The sequence below is a fragment of the Bactrocera neohumeralis genome, chromosome 2 (assembly GCF_024586455.1).
Source record: "Bactrocera neohumeralis isolate Rockhampton chromosome 2, APGP_CSIRO_Bneo_wtdbg2-racon-allhic-juicebox.fasta_v2, whole genome shotgun sequence".
NCBI classification, from domain to species: Eukaryota; Metazoa; Arthropoda; class Insecta; order Diptera; family Tephritidae; genus Bactrocera; species Bactrocera neohumeralis.
In genome coordinates, this window is record NC_065919.1 from 913,216 (window position 1) to 935,659 (window position 22,444).

The following is a 22,444-nucleotide window of genomic DNA, read 5'->3' on the forward strand; positions in this document are numbered from 1 at the left end:
TCCATATTCACAGCCTTCACGCACGGCTACTTAATAAGCTTCTTATTTATAACTGCAAATATATAAAAATGGCTACATATTTCTGAATATCTTGCCGCACATGTAACGACTGTGAAAATTAAATTTAAATTCCTTTAATTCGAAAATTTATGACCTGCTTTATGTGTAATTTGAGCTGCCACACAACTGTGCACGCATAGTTTGGAGCTTGCACCACCCGAGGCGGCCTATAAACGATTTTAACTGCCACATAAATTAACAGTGCTAAGCTCACATAAATTGTTGTTGGTCGCTTTTGGGTTTTTAATTTCCACTATCACCAAGTCCAATTAATAATGACAGTCACAACTGGCTAATCTCTCTCGATTACTTTCAGTTTCCGCCGAAATTGCCGCTGACGCAAAAACCCATTGCGGCGCTGGCGGCGGGCGTGGATGACTACAGCGACAGCAACGGTGGCGAAGCTTATAAAAATTCCCAAATGTTGCCACTACATTTTTATGTGTACGATTTGTGTTTCTTTTACGTTTTTATTCGTTGCTATTTGAATTTCTTTGCCTTTATACGTAATGCTTCGACGCTTGGGTGCATTGACCGTTGCGCACGCGCCGCGCGCCGCTGTTGGCGCATCGCATACATTTTTGGCAGTATCACATGTCATATATACATACGTATGTACACAGGCGTGTAACATTGTTTGGTTGTTGGTACTTGAGACCTACAACTGACACTCCCACCCAGTAGTCGATTTAATTGACGCTCACCAAGAGCCACCACACCCACCCTATTTAGTTTCGATTCATTTCGTCACATTTGAGTTCGTTTTTTGTTGCTAAAACAATAACAACTTCTCTAATTTGATAGTACGGAATTTTTTTCCAAAGCGTTGCTAATTGAACGCCAAAACTCGTTTTACGCACGCTTTCTTATTATTGTGCAACATTTGGTGGCAATAAATTTTTTTGAAGCCGATACGCTTGTGCCCACAAATAAGTATGCTTTTAACACGCACTGTTGAACGCGACATTAAGAAGTTAATATTTTTTATGTTTTTTTGGTAAATGAGATTCCCTAATTCAATACGAATTATTCGGGAAAATTATGAGGTTCCGACACATTAATACAGTTGAAGCAAAGTCTTGAAGACCGCACTCGATGAACTCGCGCTAAAAAAATGGTATCGAAAAGTTGCAGGGTCGCTATAATAAGTGCATCAGCCTTGAAGGGAACTATGTTGAATAAAAAAAAACGAATTTTACCAAAAACATTTGGCCAGGAACTTTTCGATTGACCTGTTATTATCAGTAATTATCTGAGCAAATCTTTTATGAGTTAATCGATTGTTGGACTAAGTGAGTACTAAGGAGTGGCATCTCACACATATTACATTCTCAGTTGCTGCATTTCGAGACTTGATTGCGAGACCATGTAAAAAGCACCATGTTTACGCCGCATCACCTCAACTTCGTGCTGAAATTGCATAATTAGCGCCACAAGCAGTTGTCTGTTTAAAAGGGTCGTTTAGTTTGCTCCTTTGCCAGATTTCGATTATCCAACATTTACTTTTAATTTACAAACTTTTGTATACAAAAATGAATGTGTAATTCTTCTCGACTTGTAAATATGTGTGTGTGTGGGTTGTTACAAATCAAAGCAAAAATGTCTTTGGTCGCATTTTGTAGGTGGAATGTGATTTGTTGCCAAAAGGCAAAAGTCAACCAATGAAAGCGGAGGTTCGTGTAAGCACCTGCAATGCATAAGCACCTGATCCACCACCTCCCACATGATAATTTCGTGTGTATGTGTCTTAAATGTAAAGAGCAATGCTGCTGTGAATCATTTAATTTCTTCAGGAATGAGAAACATTTTTATGATATCATACATTATTTCCTGAATTCTGCAAGAAAATACTTCAAAGAAAGCAATCAACTTGAGTAAAAACTTCACAAGCCTACTTGAGAGCGAGAAGCTCGGTCCTGGTGAGTGCTAGTTTAGGGTCACATGCATATATCCTTATAGCGACAAGGCGTCTTAAGAGCAAATCTACTCTCATTTGTTTACGGAAGTTTTATTCGTGATTATAAAGTGAAACGTGACTCTGATTAAGCTGGCATTTAGCAATTTAAGACAATAAAAAATGTGAACTGAAATCGGTTCGAACAATTAATGAGGACCGCAGTTAAGCGAAATAAATCGGTCTTGGCCGAATGAAGCATAAAATACGAAATATGCATTTGCAATAATAAAATGTTTTATTGACATAAATCTGTCGAAGCAGATAAGCGAAAGCAATGCAAAATGCAATAATTCACGAATGGATTTAAATCATGTTGTTTATGGTGTTAATTAAAACGCATTTAATGACAGCCCATAAATTGGTGAATGGGACCTCATAAAGTAATATAGAGATACCGGTTTTTAATTAGGTCAATCGGTTAATGCTCGAAAGCATATAGAGAGCATATCATAAGTAATTGCCACAAAAGGATGGGTGGAATGGTATACTCAGTGTAAAGTAGAAATTATTTTTATATTTAGTAAATTACCACGGAACAAAATTGAAAAGAAAAAGGAAATATCTTTTGCACTCACTTTTGCTAATTTGTTTTTTAGTGTCTCAAGCTTCTCCCAAAATGCGTTTTTGATGATGTTTCGAACTTAATGGACGAATAATTATTATATACCATCAATTCTTACCAAATCTTGTATCAATTTTAACTGAATAAATGTATAATTTTTATTGCAGGTTTGTACATCCGAATACCCTCGTAATGATGCTCAGTCTTTTAAATAAATGCGTGAGTAAACAGTAAAATTGTGTTAAATAATATAAAATACAAAAGTTCATTGATTTCACATAGGTTAGGTTAAAATTATTTTCAAGGGGTGTTCTCAAATAAAACTTCTCCCACCACGGCTTCTGTTTCAAAGAATTGAAAATTGCATATGCTGCCAGATCTACAATAATAACGATCTCAACGAAAAAAATTTCGTAATACCTGCGTTTTCTGAATGTGACTAAACTTATTTGAAAACTTTAAAAGAGTAAACATTTCGCCAGGCATTTTTCAGACAGTCTCGATTATGTTTCATGGTTACAATGATTTTGTCTTTCTTTCTGTGTACGAAATATAGGTTTCCCTCATTGCTATAGCTTAATGATCAAAATAATGTGAATTTATTTCGAAAACCCAAAGTATTCCTAGATGTGGGCATTAGCGATTTAAATACGTTAAAAATTAATTTTAAATACAATATGACTTTCAGAGACTTGCTTAATATAACATTGTATAAGTAAAGCATTACAATGTACAAATTAAAACTTAAAATTAAGAAATCGAAAACAAAAACTGGCATAAACAAATGTAAGACAAATGAGATAAGAATAAACTTAAAGCGATTTAAAAGCAATAATTCACAATATCAAAAAGACAAAAGTGACAGGCGATGAATAAGAAATTACAATAAAAAGGGGAAGGGGTACAGGAGACGCAAAACTAATTGACAGCCGCGCCAGTACTGGCAAGAAACGCAAAGCCCAACGACTTGCGTACTGAAGTAAGGTGAGCTGGGAGAAGGTGCGGTGTTGTGGGTGGAAATGCCGCCACGCTTTGAATGACTATTATATTAATGAAGAATAGTTTCTGACTAAGAAAGGCGCATAGCAAAAAATAGTTAAAATCAAATGTAATGGGTATGAGATAATGGACAACGGACGGCTTGTGATATGAATGGGTCTTGTTTCGTGCGGCACATTGATTTCGCGTTCGCTCTGGCTTGCCTTTACGAGTCAGCCAGCCACGAGTTATGGCAAACTAAATTACATGGCTAACAACGATTATGCACTTAATTAGGGATAATGTGCGCATAAACGGCATGACTTGAGTGATTGAAATACATTATAGATACAACGATACCACACATACACATAAATAATACATATGAATAACCTTCTATAGAGCGAACACAGCTGAAAGCAGAAGCCAAAAGATTGTAGCAAGACATATGTACATGTACGGCGGCTTCCACACACTAGTAGATGATATATGTGCATACGTAAGTGTATATTTCTGGCCTTTCACATTTGCATATTAATAGAGGTATTAGTCTTTATATTGTCGGAAGAAAAATGTATTAATGTCTACAATTGCGAATTTGTTCACGCGAAATTCAATTTTAGCCAAGAATTCATGCGGAAGGAAATGTGTATAAATGTACAAATATTGTCTGTAAATGTTTTACGGGAAATAAGAAAAAATATGCTAAGAATAATTTACCCAAAAATTGCAATGGCAGGCCAATGAGCCGCAAAAGTTTGACAAACGCATAAATCAATGACATGAAAAGAGGCAACGACAATCGCCAAACAAACGAGGCGAGGTGAATGAAATTTGCGTATGCGCAATGGTTTGCTTGAAGTCAATGACTTTGCGACTCCGTGACAGGGCTTTGTATGCAGAAATTCAAAAGACAAAAAGTTCGTTTGAATTAAAATTTGTCAATTAGACGATACTGTGGCACAGGCCGGTATGCCAACGAACGTGCCAGCGAATTTTTTCCATTTAAGCAAGGTCTTCAAACTTATCATTTGTGTGACAAAGTGTGTGTGTTCAAATTTATTATTTGTTAGCTGATTAAAATACCTTCCACCCAGCAGATTTTTATTCTCCCACTATTAAGAAATTTGTTTCATAAAAGGAATTTGCAAGGGATCCGTTAGTTTCCCATTGCCCCTAAACGAATTCTTGCCAAGAGCCTCTAACAAATTAGTCTAACCCTTCTTATACAAGTACCGTAATAAAAATTATTGTTAAATTAACGCAGCCATCCGAGCAGCCCCGCTTAGCAACCAATTTCATTTCGCCTTTGTAATTGGACCTCCATTTCCACACACACGCTCCTATGTGCACTCTCATTTGCTGTTTTGATTTTAGGTAAACGCTTATCCCCCCTAATTCCTTACTTTTGTTGCCTGTGAGTCAGTAGTCCCAACGGGTAGCGCGATCTTTTTGTGTCTGCTTTACACTCAATTCCTGCTTTTTTCTCACCTCAGCCAGATTAGACGCATAGGTAGATTGCCACGCATTGTGGCTTTCAGACAATTCTAAAAATGAAAGAGATAATTTTACTTTTTACGTGTCTCGCTTTCAACAGAGGTTCTTACAGCTTTGAAGAGCGAATGTGTGAAAAAGCGAAACAATTATCTTAATATCTAGTTGTAATGAACAGAAGAACTTCTAGTATTGATTCAGTTGAACCAGAAGAGTCTATGTGGGTATTTCTCAGTGAGCTTTGTACATTTTCATCTGCTTATAACGACAAATAGCTCTCTGCGTAAATATCAAAATCATAATGGAGTAATGATTAACTCCAACTGTAAAGTTAGTTTTTACTCCATTCTGTTCTCGGAATTTCTACAACATGCTTGTATTATTTCGAAAAATTGTCTATACAGGCTTTCATAATCTCCCAAGACTTGTCTATTTTGTCACAGCATTGTTTTTTGTAGTTTATTGTGTATTCCTTTCTTGAAGCCGGAACTGTTAGTTGACTTGAACTGTGTACTTATAGAAGTAAAGCGAGATGGTTTCCTTTTTATTAAGCGCAGACAACAATTAGCCATTTCCAGATTGAACTCGGTAGCAACACTCTTGACAGCAATGAACGGCACGTCACATTAGCATTAAAAACATTGCAAATCGCAAGTCAGATAATAATTAAAATAGAACAAAAAGGTGTCATTAATTATACCAACGACAACAACAGCGACAACAGGTCACTACCACTTTGCATTGCTTGCTCAAAGTCACTGTGCGACAACAACTCCAGCAAATTGTTTACTAAGCTTGCTGCAGCAACTAATTAATTATAAATTTATAAGGCGATATAAATCAAATGCATTCAGCGTTTTTGCCTATCTTTTCATCTAACTGTACATATATTTATATATAGATACAAACATATGTACGCGTGCATTCGCTAAACGTGACTTTTAAGTTCTCATCATAAATTACTAATCTGTGCAATTGCTCATGTCACTGCTGGTTGCGTCAAGCAAATATTTTAAGCTTAAAAAACACAACAACAACAAAAAACTACTGTAGCAATGAACAATGCTTTAATAAAGTATTTCATGTGGAAAAATGTGAGGAACTGCAAAAGGCAAAACGAGTTCGAGTGCCAGTGCTGTCTTCATCATTTAATAAAAATGAGTTTTTTCTCGATGCAACTGATTGACAACACAAGATGTCAATATCCTCTTGCGAACAATGCCCATTTATGGCTTGAGGCACTTGTACTCGTCAGTGTTAGTGCGTGTTGTTGCTGCAGCTGCGCATTTCGGTTGACAAATGCAAATTAGCATATTGAAGCTCAAATATAAAACTAAAGAAACACGTACATATGTCATATTTAAAGCAGCAAAATATAATAATAAAAACCAGAGTTTAGCATAGTAATGTTTCCCCACTTTATAGTGAGCTTCCTTATAACCGGACACTCACCGTCGTAGTGTTTTTTGCTCGGGGGGGAGGGTGTGGTAGAAACTACTTTTTAAAATGTAATATTAGAGCCAGAAGCTGCAATTATGAATATTATATTTTGCTGCTGAACTAATAAATGCGGCCAATGTCAGCCAGGAGTGAATTAATTCCAATTATCCCTCCGTTGAGCCACCGTGAACCAGATGGCATCAGCACAAGACAATTTGTTTGCTATGACCATTTTACGTACTGTCTCAAAACACCAAAAATTAATAAGAATTTAAAAAAGCGGGAAAAATAAGTTTTACAGACTTTTCTTGACAAATTTATGAAATCTTGTCCGTTTATCAGAGATAATCTGAACGTAATATTACCGAAATTTTGTGTGGGTCCGGTCATTGGAACGTACTCATCTCCAGTTAAAGAAATTGCTTTTGTATGAAAATAATAATGAAAACTTTGTGTTCATGAAGTTGTCCAGTTATGGGAGATGTTCGGCCATGTTCGCTGTTCGTAACGGGTAGATAGATTTGCCTATACATACACACATGTACAATGCTTGATGGTTTTCTTTTTGTTAGCTTTTTGTCAACAGCCTTTCAACCTTATTTCTATTTTAGACTTGTTGACAAGCCGCGTACTCGCACTTACTTAGACTACTCGCTCTCTTTGTTAAGGAAATTATGACTTAATTAAAATGTCAGTCGCTGCAGCTTTACAAAGTCATAATCAATTAAAACAAATGACAACGAACGGGACAATTCTCAAGCCAAATCTAGGCAAAATGCGACGCAGGCGCAGCTAATGTCAGAATGTTTGAAATTTTTTTCTTTCTTACGCCATTCTTTATAATTTACGATTTAACGCGATATTTCTAGACATAAATTGCTTACGCACAACAACAAATACTACCAGATTATATTTATAGACATGCTGTCGTATGTGCGAAGTGATATAATAGACTGTCATGGTCAATTCCATCCAGCTGTCTGACATTCTGACTGCCCGCCTCGCACTTGGCCAGCGAAGCGGACAGCTGCGCGCCTCTAAAGGGAAATGGAAAAATCGTGTTTACAACATTCCAAAGACCTAGAATATTTATGTTGGCCCGTTATCGGTATTCGTGTATGTCTGCGATGTTCTTGTACACGAACAAAACGAGAAATTTTGTAGCATAGAAATTTCCTGTGAATTATTGCTCGCGCCAATAGTGAATAAACCGAAAGCAGGGGCTACTGGGTATTTAACTTGAAAACTGTCGATTATTTTACGCAGAGAAACATAGAAATAATATTGATTTCTTGCAGTATGAATGCAAACGGATCAAACAATAGCATGACCTCCATCGGGACAGTTATGGGTTCGAATGCCGATCTAAACAAAAATCTAAATTTAGAAAATAGATGATCTTAGCAATGATCGCCTGTGAATTCACGTCTCAAAGTCTGGACTATATTTTTTGGTTTCCCAATAAAATCTCTCAGTCTTTCGCAAGCAGCTAAAACTTGTAAAAGCAAACCACACACCGTCATGGAGTGGGAATATTAAGGTCTGGCATGAATCCATTTCATTGTATAAAGACTAATCTGTTGATTTATGTTCCGATATTGTTGAAAACTACCCCAAAGAAGGTATCAAACTATCTATTTTACTCAAAAACTATGGGAAGCTGTAAGTAGTTATCTGCAAACCTCTCACATTTAAACGAAACTTCACAGGCATAATATCGGCACACACTCCACAATATTTAGCCAATAATGGGTTAACCGTTACTTGTATTATTTGTGCTGTCCATTCCTCCATGGCCGTCTACTCGAGCGTGCTAAGAAGTCCCTGATTGACAAGCCAGAAAACCCGCTAAACATATAAATGTAAAGCACATCACTCTAACCGTAACTGTGGCGCGCAGAAACAACTTCAAACAAAATCTAAAAGCGCCACACATTCCATGCACATGCCGCATGCCACATGCGGCAAGACGCAGGCAAAGTCAAGAGGAATGCGCTTGAAGTGCTCGCGCAGAAAAACATATTTGGAGACATATGTACATATGCACACACACTAATGTACTTAGTTTCGCATGTGCAGATCTATTGCGCATATTTACGTATACGTACGTTGTATACGGTGTGAATCGAGTGTTGTCACAACTCGGCCAGACAAATGTCTGGCAGCTAATAAAAATTCTTGCTTCACTGACTTGCTCTGGCTTGTCGTTATGTGTCTTTAACTTTTTTCCATTTATTATGTCTTTTCTGCTTTGTTTTTCTTTATCATATCACTCACCAATGCATTCATTGTCGCCTCTTCAATTGCTTTGCTCTTCGCCGTGGCTTTGGTCTCATTTTTGTGGTTGTTTTTATGTTGCAGCAAGTTGCTGGACCCATTGGCAGCTCTACTAATTTAAATCGCTTGTTTGGGTTCCACCAATACATGCACACACCTATTAGTGTACGCAAACCCAGCATGCACATCATTGAGCGGTTTACGGACTGCGCTGACGGTTCACCCCAATGTTACCACCGCCTTCACTTTGCGCACCTTGCCGAATGACCTTCTCCTTCGGCAGCATTTCCCTCGTCTTTTCTAAGACTCCATTGCCCGCTGTCCGCGTGGTTGAAAGGAGGCTAATGGCTCGGCGTGCCTCTTAAGTGTTCCGGTTGTGTGCGTGCGTTTAAGATAAACACAGACACCTGAGTTTCTCATCGCCGCCTTCTAAAAAGCCCACTGACACATGAATCTGCTTTGAACTTAAAAAAATGAACGCTTTGGCATCGCGCTAGTTTGGCCGCTTCGTTGTTATGCGCCACGCACTCGCTGCCAATGTGGATGGATCCATGCAAAATTGTGTGACGTTTGCAGGGCGAGCGGCGTGGCGCACATATGGCGAATTTTAAGTTGAATGACTGCGAACAAAATGCCAACATTATTTTTATTTTCAGCTCATATGTTCCTCTTCTTGCTTTTTGAACAATTATTTCATTTTGATGCGATATATCGATTTTTCTTACGTTTAAACCTTTACTAAAGCATTTCTGCTTTTTTTCGAAATTTTCCAATTTACAGCTTAATCTAAGCCTACTTAGTTTCAATATCGTAGGTCTAAAAAATCTCTCTCATTCTGGATCTCAACCTCACCAAACAAATACAAGTTTCAGTTAACATAGGCAACTAATCACCAAATAAATATGGCTTAACATCGAACGCCTTTGATTTGACAGAAGTTTTCATAAAATTGAAACATTTGTCTTGTTTATGATTTTGAACCAACGAATCCTTCGTTGTTGCTCGCGAACATGCATACTGAACCGAGCCACTAATATCTAAGTATTTTAAATGTCATCATACTATCGAGGCGCATAATATACTTATTTCTTAATGAGCCGGCACCAATTTTCAATAAACGTTTAAATGCTCGCATTACTATACACATATGACATACATATGTACATACACGATACAGATTATAAGCGGACTCCCTGATTGGGAAAATGTATAAAATAACGCGCAATCTGATAACAAAGACTCTCGTAAGCTTTCAAGCGACGTGTTCGCCGTCGTAAATTAAAATTATTAATTGTATAAAAATTGTACAAAATGCGATTAATAAAACTCTGCACACACAGCACGACAAAGAAGAAACAATAAAAATACTACAACTACAACAAACATCCGCACACTTTAAACAAAGAGGTTAAAGCTGTTCCAACAACAACGTTCGCGCGTCATTGTTGTCCTTCCAGTTGGGTGTCATTCAGCTCCCGCGCGCTCCTCCGCATCCACCTTCTACGCTTCATCCACGTTCCTGGCGGGCAAAGCACAGCACGTTCGCTTAATACACTCGCTGCCTGGCGCTGATGCTCTGCGAAATGCTGTTATGATCTGCTTTCATTTCTTCCCGGTTCAAGTGGCTGCAATGCTACACAACAAAAAAGCAAACATGCGCTGTGTATGTTCGCATTTACATACTTGTATACACATACAGGGGCACACAGGCAGTCACACATCCAGTGGCACGATCGGCTGGTTCCGTTGTTGCTGCGTGCGTTTTGCAAAAACTGCAACCCACTATCTATCTAACTGGCCGTTTTGTTTGCCTCCACGTCTGACTGACTGTCTGTCACGCGTCTGGCGTTTATTTACTCGAAGACAAGTCGTTCATCTTTCATCGTTGACTGCTTTGCATACGCACATACACACATCATATGCACATATTTGCGCAAAAACACACAACCACACATGCATATTGTATGTGTACGTGTGTATGCGTAAATGCATATTGCAGCTTCTCCAAGTGCTCGGGCTGTATGAGTGGGCGACGCTGAGGGTTCCTTAAGGTGATCGCAGTAATTTATTGGCTTGTGGGTTTACACTTTATTTCAAAAAGAAGAGCTTTATTTTTTTTTACTTTCTCGATTGCATTTTAATGCTGAATATCTGTTCATATATACATGCATATATATTTCGCTTTGATACACGAGTGCCTGTTCTCACCACGCCTTTAATTTCACTTCATTTCACTGCACTTATCTTGTACCATAACCTTTATTGAAATTAGTTGCTGATCTCCCAAATTCCCATCTTAATTTGTTGGCGTGAGTAATATGACATTCTCAATGTTGTTTCACCTAAAATGTGTTTGAAAATCCCCGATCATTCTTGATTCGCATTTGTATATGATTCATACGCGTTTTCAGTTGAATTCTCTTCTGCATTTCAGTCTCATTATTACAGACTTTTAACCTTTTTTCGGAAGAAATAATCTTAATTGATTTCTAATAAATGGTGAGTGTATATCCAGTTATAATTCATGCGGCAGTGGATGTAAATATAGTATTTACTCACAACAAATCTCTGCAAATACCAAAACTCTGAAAATAGTGATTTGGCCCAAACTCTCCAATGTAAGCTACTGTTGGAAAACGAGAGCTAACGAGGTCCAGTGACACCAAAAAGTATTTTCTGTAGAGCAGAAAACTTTTTAGAAATGAATGAATTACAGCCCATTTAACCTCTCTCAAATGTAATCCCTTCACAGCTCTTAGTGCGGATGCTCTTCTAAGAAACTGTATAAATTCTATAAAAATAAAAAGCTCATTCCACGTTTCAACTTAAAAATGCTCCTATTGCCCTCAAGTTCAGCTCGATGTCTCTAAAACGCTTCCATAACTACCTCACCACTTCTCCGTTTTTGGTCCAACACATTCTAAGTGTTGGAACTGCAGCGGTTTGGCGGTACATTCTTCACTCCTTTGTGTACTGGTGGAGGAGTAGCCGATGCTTTTTCGCTTGTCGCTTAGATGTTTACAGCAAATGTTGTCGTACTCAACCCACATTCTACCTCGCAATTTTCGTTGGAGCTGTGTCTTATTTTACTTACCAGCAACTGAATTGCGTTGAGGAAGATCCACTGGATCGTACTGCCGTTTTCTTGTTCGTGCTTACAGTTGAAGTGATTCGCTCGTTCTTTCATCACTCGTTCGTTTTTTTGTTGTTTGGTTGCCCGGGGACTCAAGTAGTCGACTTCTCGACTGTAAGCCTTCGTATGCAACGGAAGAATTGGCATTCTTTGTTGTTTCTGCTGTTGCCGAGTATACGTACATACGAACACTTCTACCCGCAGCTGGATCACTCGGCCATTACTTTGTTCGCATTTCAGTGTCAATGACAACAACTGTAATAACAACAACAATGCAGACTGTGTACAGGCAACAAAGAATTTAATATCAGGCCAAGAAATACAACAACAGCAACTGTGTTGAAGGCATTGCGTGTAAGTCATTGCATTGCGGCTGTTGTGGCTGTAGCAGCCAGCTAAAGTCAGTTGTCAGTTGCCAGTCGACAGTTTACATTCGCCAATCCACCAGTCCAGTCAACAGTCCACCACCAATCACTTCAGCTGATTGTTTAACCGCGCACACACATACTTATATCACATATACTGGCGTCTGTTAGGTCGCCATCGGTTGTGGCTGACGCTTTTAGTCGTTGAGGAATCTCAGCGCTGCGCAGGCGTACCCACAACTGCTCCGTCCGCGTACATTTTTTCGTTTTCTCGCCTCGATGAGTTCGGCTTGCAGTGTACGAGCTGCGCATGCGTATCTTCAACGATTGTGTGTCGCTGCAACGTTGCTTGTCGCTGGTTAAACGGTTGGTGTTTGTGCGTGTTGTGAATAATAGTGCACAAGTTGTGGTGTGGCATTTTGTGGTCCCATAGTATCTTTATGGTATAACAAGTGCCGTTAATAATTCTTAACGCTTTCTCTTGAACACACCAAGGAGTGTTTAGTGCGTGGTGTTTACCATCTTAAAAAGTATAAAGCTGTAATGCAAGCGCTTCCTGAATGATCTCGTTGCGCGGTGAGGGCTAGCTTGCCCTAGCCCGGGGCTAGTTGTTGTTTGGTTTGCTACGAGAAAGTTGTCTGCTGATCGGGCGATGAGTTCAAGTGCTATGTGTCTTCAGAAGTGATGCAGAAAGCCGTAATAAAAACAACAATATTTTCATATCTTTATCGAGGGCATTTCGAAGTGGTTTCAAAATAAAGATCTTCTGAGCCAATATTTCTAACTTTCAAGTGTACAAATACAAATCGACTACTTGTAATTTTATTTTTTTCGTAAGGTTAATTTCGGGTGTTCATATTTTTTAAGTAAAAAATACACATTGCCTACAAAATTTTTTGTCATACAAGACTGCTACAATAAATTCGAAATAAAATGCGCTGCAAATTCAATTTATACAAGTGTAATCAAAATAATAATAAATCAAAAAACAAAATCGTAAAGCAGCATACAAATTCTAAAAAATAAAAATTAATTTCAAAATGTGCTAGGCGAAAATTTTAATGAAAGCAAACGAGTCATTGACCGTTCCGAGTGGAATTTCCATATTAAAATTCCTCTGTTTCGCTTTATAGTACACACAGTGATGTTCTTATTGTTGTTGCTATTGTTATTGCACTTAATCATGTCATTGTTGTTCATATGTATGTATGTATCGTCTATGGACAAGTATCGGTGATCGTTGTGTCCAATAATTATTCAAAACACTTTTTCCAATCAGATAATTGGTTTTCCTATATTGTACTTTATGCCTCCTTTACTGGCATAGGCAATTTTGGTTGCAAGTGACATTGGAATATATATTTTTAATATTTGATCGTAGTGGAATTGGAAATTTGCTGTAGGGACAAACGGCTCTTTTGTATTCGAAAGATACCAAAATTTTGTTAAAACAAACCACGGTTAAACATGCCACACCAAGCCTCCCCAAAAACTAAACAAATTCACATATTTTTTATGCAATTCATTTATTTAATTTTTATTTATTTAACTTATTTTGCTCTTGGCGCATAAATCAGTGATAGTTTTTAATTTGCCACACTTTGAGTGAGTAATTATTTGACTGACTGTTGGCAAATAAGTTTTCGACAAGTAATTAATTCAACAAAATGGTTGTCTGCAATCTCATCAAACACATAAAAACGGTAAGAAATAGCAAATTACCTACACGCTAGCATGTTTTGCTGATTATTTATCAACCACTTATCTTTAGTACAACTCATTTTATATAATCTGTTGCCATAATTTTTTAGTTACTTCTTCCAAAGCATACATATACATATGCATGTAAACTCTCTGCAGGAATCCCAGAACATTTTCCAAAGACTTTTTAACGGGATTACACAAATGGCTTTACAACATGTTTTGATTTTGCTTTTAAGAATTTCTAAATGATTACCTTTTTAAGCCTTAGAGCATTCTCTGACCTCTTTTAAAAACAGTACAGTGCCCCCTCCAGACTTAATAAATGTTTACATGAAATTTTCTTCACGCAATGAATCATAAATCCGTTCATCAAATATCAAGAGGTGGCATATTAAATGTTTCAACAACTTTGGTAATGGGTTTGAGAATCCGAGATATTCAAAATTAATATTAATGTTGTTGCGGGTGGTTGGAAAAGACGCTTGCCGCTGTTTACTTTATTTACTCATTGTGCTTTACAATTTTACGCAATTGGCTTAATATGTTCCAAAGCTTTGACCTGCATAAGATATAGAAAAAATACTAAAATAAATTTTATTCGAATGCTTTTAGACGATAAATAAAGGATGACGGATCAAGGGTCTGCTCAGAACCATTTTAATGTTCAGTGTGAAATGCTTCGGTAAGCGGGTTCAGAATCAGAATTTTTCCACCACACTGGATCAGCAAAATATTTAAAAGTGATTTGTTGGGCGTTCCCTCTAAACTAGTAATGGCTACATCCTTTCAAAGCAAACGACTACATTTTAATTGAACAAGATTATATTCCTTGATTACTTATTATTTTCATCGGCACTGCAGAAGTTTTTCTTATCGAGCCTTACACCTGCAACTCGCAGCTTTTTCACGCTGGCACATTTCATGTGATATAAACTATAACTTTTTGCTTGCAATTGGCAATTGAGCACAAAATGAACACACTCGTTAAAAAGACAAAAGCATTCAAAAGCGAACAAATCGCTCAAGCAACTGTTGATTGCTGTAAAGCATAATTATAGCGATTTTCAGCCACGAGCTGAGGAAATAATGATACATCTGTCTTCAATTAGTAAGGAGTCATGCTCTTGGCCTACAGCAAATCATATGCTTAATAGTAACGGGGCGTAATGGCATCGCGAAGCTACAGGCAACGCCGGAATGAGCGTGTAAACAAAGTGGCTCTTATGAGTGGTAACGTTTAGCACGCAGCGGCAAAGACCACAATGCCTTACAATCCACCGCTGCGTGTGTGTGGCCGGTGGAATTGAATTTGAACTCGCTTAAATATTATGCGAAATATGCAATTAGCACCGTCCAGTGTAAATAGGCGAGAAATTATTGCAAGATACACCTGTATGTGTAAAGTATTATTCTTTTGCTTTACTTTGGACCCTGTTATAGTTTGCTCTAAAAATCGCTTTCAAGTGCGCGGCAAGAACATTTAGCGTTGCTCAAAGATCATATAATTATCTCGTCTATGAACAATTTACGTGAACTTGATATTGAATTTTGCTATAACAAGAATGCAAAAGCATAAAAAATCTAAAATAAATCTCGATTTTCTGCGAAAACGTGCCGGAAAACTGCAAAAAACAAAACAAAAAAACTTGAAACGAATTAACGCAATAAACTTTTAATGTTTTTGCTTTTTCCCTTGAATAACTAAATAGTGAGCATAGCTTCTAAAAACAAAAAAAAACGAAAACAAAAACAACAATACACATACGATCGCAACACTTGAGCATACACAGTTTGATTTTCCGCTACTAATTTATTGACTTAAAATCAATGCTGTAGTTTAAATAGGAGAAACATGGGTTCATTTTGGAATTTTATAGAAAGATCTTTTTTAATTTATTTGAATTTATGTATTTTCCAATACAAAGTTGGTTATGAAAATCGGTTAATCAAGGAATCAACTACGCTACAGACGACCCAGTCATTGTGGAATCTTGAGAGCACCTGCTCGCGAGAAAATGATGAAAATGGACTCATCTTCGAAAGAACTTAGCCTTGCAAAATTGTTCAGATATTCTATAAATCTAAAAATTCTCAAAATATTTTCCGGTAGTACTACCAGGATTGATATTTTCCGGACACAGAATTGAAACCCACCATCTTGAGTTCGCACTGTAGTAATCAGGCACTAGTGAAGTTAACCAGTTTCGCAATGGTATTTTCAAAGATTTTATGTGTGATGTTTGAATATTTTTACATTGTAAAAAATATGCATATATGTAAAAATATATATAATACCGGCTCTCTACTATTTTTCTTACACGATCAGGTGTTCCATATAATGCTCTCGTAGCAGATTTTTTAAATTTTCACAGTTCTTGTTAGTTCATTGACCATCTTCAGTAAAATGACAGGGAAGTTCTAAATTTGATATCGAGAGGTACTGTTAGTAATTACCCCAATAGCATCTGTCATACTTCACTTTTTTAAAAATGAAATGCCGAAAGTTAAATACTGATTTCTTACCTAATCTTATTAAGATTGATTTTGTCCGAGAAAAACAGAACTATCCCCGAAAAGCGAGCCACTAACTCGTATAAACACATTTTTGATTCTCTGCAAGTTTGTTTTTCGAAATTTCAATTTAATGACTCACATCTGCTCGAGCGCAATTATGTTTGTTTATTAAAAGAAAAGGAAAAACAAAAACACTCAGACAGAAAATGAAATCGTGCCTTGTGGATATGAGGTGAAGGCGTGCAATTTCATTAAATTAAAAACTTTATCGTCGATCATTTGGCTACATTTCAAGGTTAGGCAGGCGCACGCACGCACTCATGCACAAGCTGACACACACACCCCGACACAAGCACGCACGCCAGCACGCACTAATGCCGTAATTATTTCAGTAACAACAAGTACTGACAACAAACGCATTAGACGCTGGGACCGCATTGGCAGTGGCAAGTGGCGACAACGACATAGTCAGTGTGGTGTCATCAACGCAGAAACTAGAAAAGCCAATCAAAAGTAGTCAGCTATAGTTTTATGGAACGATCCTTGGTAGTTGGACTGAGTGGTAATCAGAGAGAGTTACCCAGCTGTCATCTAGCTGCAGAAGAGACCAGCAGTTCAAAGAAGTAGAACCAGACACTTGAGCCTTCTTTACAAATTCCAGCAAACTTTTTAATTCATGTAGGAGGCGATCTTTCACACTTACTTCAAGTGTCATCGCCGAATATCCTTTTCGTAATTTTGTGCTAAAAATATTCGATAAACTGCCATCCATTTGTAAGATTCAGTCCATTGGTCAATCATGCACTCATTTCCAATTAGTTCTAGATGCTTTTGACTTGCAAATTTAGCACTACAAAACGCACATGTTTGATATATGTAATACTGATGTACACCCACACACACACACACGCATTAAGCAATGGAATGAACTCTTCAATCTGCTTCGAATAAGCACACATTCCCACAAACACTTGCCGTGCGGCGAAACAGATTGCTGGCAATTAATGCCTATTGTTTTGCACCGAGGCATGCCACAAAACGCGTAAACACAGCGCGTAAAATATGAGGCACGCAATGATCGGTGCGAAGGCGATTGCATTAATTGCCCTGGCAAGCCGTTCGCACGAAGCGTGTGTCTAGGAGAATCGTAAAATTCTAATTGCAACTATATTTATCAAAGGCGAAAACGAAAAGGAAACCACTTGAACGCAAAAAGCGCAATGAAAGCGCAAGTGCTGCCATTTGCAACGTTTGCTGCCCCGCACTTCTCAGTTTTCATGGGTTGCTCATCAGTGGAGCGTTGAGGAGGTCGCGCTCCACAAAGCGTTCCACTCTGTGCTTGTTGTTGCGGCATTCAAAAAGGCCTTTTTTATGTGTGTCTGTGCATTTTTTTGAGCGATTTTCATTTTTGTGCACAAAACTTTTCACTCTGCCTTTATCGCACAAGAGAAATGATTTGTTGTTGATTTGTGATTTCTACTGAAATTTTACTTCAATTTTCACACTAACAACAGTAAACATTAATACGCGTTAGCCGAGAACATACTCACTGTGTGCATTAAACACAACTCAAATTTCCCCATTCGATTGCTCAGCCACAGCTTTTTGTAACAACAACATTGATTCTCCATTGTGATTACCATATAAGATCTCGGCTTCTTGGCAACAACAATTTCTCTCTTATAATTATGTGCTTTTGTTCAAATTGTTTATTCGTTTGACTGCTGGTTCCGTTGCGAGAGCCAAACAAATACCACACTATTTTATTGCAGCGCTAACACTGAACTTGACAGTTCGGCGTTCACACTTTCCCATAACCTAAATTTATGGCGATTTATTCGAGTGCCCCTCGTGGAAAAGGACGACGCTTGCCCAGATATCAGGCGAAATATAAAGCACAGAATATTTCTAAATACATTTAGATTAATTGCCAGATATAATAGAGCTGTCCTACTTCCTATTTGTTTGAGCTTCTTCGGGCTTGCAGTGATCGACCGCCATCAAGTCCTAAGGCGTTCGCATTTTTCTCGCAGGGTATATTCAATAGAAGTATAAAATGGTGCAATGATACATGTACATAGGTGTTATTCCACCCACAGATCACTGATCAGCGCGTGGGGCGTCTACTGAGGAATTGAGCTGTTCGAAGAATTTCTAGCGAATTTCATACGAACTCAAATTCAAAAAAAGAAAAAAGAAAATTCGCAAATATTTACAAATAACCGTAATTTATGGTGATGTTTGTCCAACTTTAGTTCTAGATATCCTAACAACTGGATTTATTCGCACTTTATTGTCGACAACATTGTGGCGATATAGGGAAATTCGCTATTATTGCACTTTGTTGTTGTTGATTTTGTGTAATTTGTTTTTGCACGTTTCGCTAAATTTCTCTGGTTGGGCGCTGCCTTCCAGCGAATATTTCGTATTTTGTTATTTCGTTTTGTGTTTGGGGTTCACTTTCGCTTTGAAAAACATATTTGTTTTGACCAAATTGAAGACGACTTTGCCCAAACAAAGAAGTAATGTTTTGCTAAGAGGAATGCCATCTGATTTCCTAAGAAGACTCGTCCGAAGCATTTAAATTGTGTGGCATTGAATAAAACGTGCGCAGTTTGCGAATTTGCATTGGCGCGTAAAGAATAAGTTTTTTCAGGGTTGAAAACAACAGGAAGACTAAATATTTGTAAACCGATCAGTATTCGATACTTTGAAGAAAATATAAAAGTATTAAGTGAGTTCAAAAGCAGTTGCAATGTGGTTTAGACTAGAATGGTCCCAATATATTAGTTATTCGGCAGATGTAAATTCAAAATCCTTCAAACCCCTGACCGACATCATCTCTACTGTTGCACTGTGCCTGCGTCTCTTTATACACCTTTTATAACTGTATTTGAAGTGAAAGTGACGCAGCAGAAATCGGTCGCTAGGTTAACGGCATTAATTAAAAGACTGCGCGGGCGTATGAGTGACATTAGTGGCGGAACAAATAAAACATTGAACGTACCCAACACGCGCGAAAATCTTAATTTTCCAGAGTGTGTGAATAAGTGATAGCGTGAATGAGATTATCACTATTTACGGAAAGAGGTGGGTGTAAAAGCAGTTTTTGCAACGCAGTTTGTACAACAATTGACCAGCGCGTGCAGCTCATCCAACTTCGAGCCGGAGCGTTTTATGCGTTCTGTGGAAGTTTTCGCTATTTCGGTTGTTTACGATTGTTTCCAATGTTTTTATGGAGCCAATAAACGCTGAAAATGCAGTAAACTCTATTAATGCTGCACACATACACATACATTCGTGTGCCCGACTTATCTACGCGCTTGCTATATGCACACGCACATACATTCTCCCGCGCAATCAATGCAGCGCTGGATGCTTTCTTGTGTCTTTCGAAAGTTTCTTCAAGAAAGTGAGTTGTGCGCCTGCAAATCTCTCTGCCTTTGACAAACAAACTCATACTTTCGTACGCAATTAAACCGATGTGCAACTGCACACAGACACATGCACTTGCGAGCATTCAAAACCCGCTGCAAGCATTCATTTTCGCGGATAAGCACATAAAATCGATTTTATGCACGTTAAACCGTTACGCTGCGTTGGACTTGTCATGCTTTGCATTCGCCACATTTCGGCGCACTCAAGTTTTTACGATTTTAACGCATATTTCACTTTGGGTGCATGGCCCACTTGGCGTATGAGTGACACGGTTTCTCCGCTGCAAGTGTTCGTGCAAGGCACACATATCTTTACTTGCATTTGTGAACATTCAGTTATGATCATTAGAAAACGTTTAATTGAAGAGTCGTCAGTAGCGTTTGTTGAGGGCGCTGTCTTGTTCTATTTTTTTATTTCCTTCTAATGACTTAGAGCTAGTTTCAGAATTGGGCGAATGTTAAAAGTAAACAAAAATGCAGGAATATAATCTTTTTATGGTTATCAGAAGCAAGAATCAATAATTGTCCATTAGAAAGACATTAAACTTGAGACAGAAATAATAGATCTTGCAATTTAGAAGTCCAGTTGTGTCAAGGGAATATTTAATGATAAATACAAAACTGGGATCGATTTAATGTTTCGATATTGGCTCCTCAGAACATATTTTTAGCAAAGCGCTCAAAAGGAATTTCGAAAGACTATCCAATGTATAGTTCATTAATTTTCAAATATAACAAAGAATATATGTCTGGAAGAAAAATTTCAGCATTTTATATTGAGTTCTATTAATAATCAATTCAGAAAATATAGTAGGATTTTTAATTAACTAGTCATAACTTGTTTCTTTAAAAAATTCAATATTAAATTTGGTTTGTTCCAGATTTCTTCATAATGTTACAATTTTAAGCATTTACAATTTTTCCCAGAACTCGTGCTCAATCACAGACTGCATGTCGTCGCTTTGCCCACCGTTACGTTTTTTTTTAATTATGTGTCTCTATTTTTTGTGTATAGAAGAATAGGTATAGAAAAAGTGTGTAAAATATAATAAACAAACCGTTCGCATCAAAGCCAGAGCTCATATGTTAAAATAAATAAATAAACTCATAAACGTGCTAAAATATATGAGGTTACTGTGCATGCGCGGGCAGGTGCCCAACAAACAGGTTCCCAGTCATTTCAAGTTGGTTTTTTAGAATATTTTGTATCCAAGCACAAAAACAAATTCAATTTATAGAATTAGCAATCCAATAAAAATACAAAAGTCGTAAAAATCGCTTCAGTAAAACTCTCAATAATAAAGGCACACAAACACGAAATATTTACAAAGAATTGCTTCGTCTAATCAAATTGAAATTTATTAACTAAAAGCAGCAACAATGACTAGTTAACCAAACACTAAAAACCGTTAGTAAAGAAGCATTAAGGTCACTCAAGGCAGTTTACTTGAATACTTACATACACATATAAGTATGTGGATCGGCTCGGCTGCTTGCCAGTTCTCGCACTAACTGCCTGATAGTGCGCAACTCGGCTTTGTGTTGGCTCTTTTGGGACATGCCGCTGACTAGTTGATTGTATAAAACATGATGCTTCGCGTGCGATGTTCGTGCAAACTAGTTTCGCCTGTGGAATGTTCCATAAATTCCAATCAAAATTTTAAATTTAGTCCGAATATTTTTATGGCTGATATGGCTGCTCATCTGCATTATCTGGTTAAGTAGTCGATAAGTGATTTTTATGAGTATTTTTGGGGATCAACACAGTGGGCCAAAAGGCGGCTATATTTAAAATATTATTATAAGCCTTAAAACATAAATTGTTGGCTGTAATATGCTTTTTTAAGTAAACGAGTTTGGATATTTTTCTTTTATCAAATTAACAAATTCTAAAGTTTTCTTTTTCCAAAATGTATGTTCTTCTGCAATAATGTTCAAATTATTTTATTTCAATGTGAACTTTTATGTCATTTTGGAATTTATTTCGTTTGACGATCTCTTGATTTCATTTAGTCAATTAGATTTGGTTAGCTTTGTCCCGTTGTCGTTTGAATGTCGATTCGTGCATACAGATGCGCCATTAATTTTTAATTCGATTAAAAATCGCTTAATTAAAATCGTTAAAAACAACAAAATACAGCGAAGACCTCTCAAATTGGCAGAAATAGTAACTTACTAGAACGAAATAAAAGCACAAAATACACGACACAAAGAATTCTTTAGTGTCAACATACAAATATAATATGTTTGTAAGTATAAGGAATAGCGCATCGAACAAAACAGCTAGACTCAGCATTCCTTAGCGTTTAGTTTGTTTGCGCGTGCGCGCCTTCGAAACGTGCCGAGCTCTAGCCAATTAACATTTTGCAGTTGGAAGAATTCACTGGTATGACTTACAAACGCGACTATGTTTTTATATGCCTGTACGCTTTTAAGGGCCACAAGCAAGGTAGCACTATATAGCGCTCACATACACCTATACATGTGTATTTGTATTTACTTATAGTCGCTTCGAAACTTTGC

General features: G+C 37.4%; 1 protein-coding gene across 1 annotated transcript in view; it reads left to right on the plus strand.

Moving 5' to 3' along the window:
* LOC126767871 (A disintegrin and metalloproteinase with thrombospondin motifs 9) overlaps window positions 1-22,444 on the plus strand; it is a 75,510-nt gene that overhangs the window by 38,553 nt on the left and 14,513 nt on the right.